Source organism: Orycteropus afer, unplaced genomic scaffold (genome assembly GCF_000298275.1).
Source record: "Orycteropus afer afer isolate SDZICR_OR568_19922 unplaced genomic scaffold, OryAfe1.0 scaffold01221, whole genome shotgun sequence".
Taxonomy (NCBI): domain Eukaryota; kingdom Metazoa; phylum Chordata; class Mammalia; order Tubulidentata; family Orycteropodidae; genus Orycteropus; species Orycteropus afer.
Window position 1 is genome coordinate 151,910 of NW_006922808.1, and position 2,459 is coordinate 154,368.

Consider the following 2,459-nt stretch of genomic DNA (forward strand, 5'->3'; position numbering starts at 1 on the left):
AAAGTAGGTGAGATAAAGTTTTTGCCATTCTCACTTCCAAGGAGCATTCCAGCTGTACTTCTTCAAGACAGATTAGTTAGGTCTTTTAGCAGTCTATGGTACTTGCATCATTCTTCATCAGCACCACAACTCAAAAACATCAACTCTTCTTTAGTCTTCCTTATTCATTGTCTAACTCTCACATGCATATGAAGTGATTGAAAACATACAACTCAGGCTACATAAAATAATTCAGAAGATTGTGTGCACAATGTTTCAATGCAGACCTAGGTATTGCAGGTGTATTACCAGTTTGATGCCCACTCAGTCACTCCACACTAAGAGGATTTCTTCCTTTCATTCTTGTTAAATGTGGCATATATCATAGTCCACTATTTTTTGTTTCAAGTATTTTTATGGTTTTAAAAGTATACATAACATGACATTGGCTCCTATAAACAAATATTCATTACAACAATATTCACAATAGACCAAACATAGAAAGTAATACAGTTTTAAGATACAAGAACAAGTATTGATTCTTGGATTGTTTGGTATTGAAGTTTTCTGATGGAATTCACAGCACTTCTCCACAAAGAGGTGTTGCATTCACCCCGGTGGACTCAGGTAACCACTGAGTTGCTTGGAGAGATAACTTCCTTGAGACTCACACTTCCTAAACATAAAAATAGTTCTTTTAAATTATCCTAAGTATGTATCACCTGGATTTGAAAAGGAGAATTCTGGCTCCCATAGAAAAATCAATTCCAACATCAACGTGCAGAGTCAATGTGAAAAATTTTCTATTTAGTGGATTTTATATTCATTTCTTTTCTTTCTATTATATTATTAAATTCAACACAAGATTCTCATTGAATAACATCTGGAGAAAATACAACCTTTATTGTGTTCCAAGTATATTACATATATTTCACCTTTACAGCAACCTATATAATACTCTAATTTCTGATTATTCCAGGTAGAAAAATTAAGACAAAGTGAGATTATGTTGTTTTTTCAAGAATATACACCTACTAAGTGATTAAACTCAGAATTAATTGCATAGTTTGCCTTCAGATTAAGGATTATTAAACTCATCTCTATATGGTTCCTTGATAAACCATAGCTGCAAATATATATTAACCAATGTACTTAAGTACAGAATTAAATGAAAAAATTTGAATATTTAATCCACTAATTTGCCTTCCAAATGAATCTGAAGTTTAATAATTCAGAACACTTTCTTTATATTTTAAATAAAAGTCCTATGCCCTGTTGATGCAGTCATTGAGCACTCAAATGCTAACCAAAAGGTTTACAATTGGAACCCACCAGTCACTCCTCAGAAGAAAGATGTGGTGGTCTGCTTCTGTAAGAATTTATAGCCTTGGGAACACTATGGGAGTGTTCTACAGTCCTTGCATGATCACACAACGGGTTGAGTTTGGGTTTAGTAACCTGACTAAAACCTGTCACTATAATGGCAAAAAATAAATTGCATGTCTTGAGGACTGGGTTCGACCAACTTAATGAATTCTCATTACTAACTTTAAAGATATATTACTCTTATGAGATTAAATGATAAAAATAATTCAGAATACAGATTGCCCTCTACTTTTTTTATCCCAGCTGAAAGCATTGGAATACATAATCAGCTTAATGTCACCCAGAAATTGCAAATGATTAGTGAATTAGTTACTAGTTCTTCATCAAAATTCAAACGCTTAAGGAAGAATGGAAAAAAAAAAAGTAGATAATAAAATACTCTAAAGGAAATGACTGCAGGACATGACAATGATATTGACAAGGAAGTGTATGGCTGAGTTATCAACATATGTGATAGACAAAAGCATTTGATGGTAGTATTTTAATACTTTATACATCAATGTGTCTAAATGTTCACTCATGGATAGAGAACACTTGAACTAGAAACTCTTGGATACATTTATAAAAATGTGATGAGCATCTTCACATGCAAGTCTACTGAATACTAATTTCTAGTGAAGGAGTTTAGTCTCACATGACATGGATATAAACAAAAGTTTTGAAAGGTTGTCTTTAATTTCTAAATATTGTAGTCTGTGCTTTGTTGGATTTTTTATATCTCTTCATTACTCTTGCCATGGCCTCCTTTACTTCCTTGTTCCTCAGGCTATAAATAAAAGGATTTATCGTAGGATTGACTACCACATAGAACAAGGAGATCAGTTTATATCCTTCTGCAGAATAAAGGGACTTGGGTCTCAAGTACCTAACCAATCCTGTCCCATAGTATATGATCACCACAGTCAGGTGAGAAGTAATGTAGAAAAGGCTTTTTTCCTGCCCTCAGCTGAGCCAGTTCTCATCACAGCCAACAAGATGTGGAGATGTTGTTGTTGTTGTTGTGTGCCATCAAGTCAGACCTGACTCATAGCGACCCCTCCTTGGGTTTCCAAGGCAGTATCACTACGGAAGTAGATTGCCCAACCTTCCTTCCG

At 34.2% G+C, this 2,459-nt stretch overlaps 1 pseudogene; it reads right to left on the minus strand.

The window, feature by feature from the left end:
- Positions 1–2,037: 2,037 nt before the first annotated feature.
- LOC122152041 overlaps positions 2,038–2,459 on the minus strand; it is a 1,238-nt pseudogene continuing 816 nt past the window's right edge.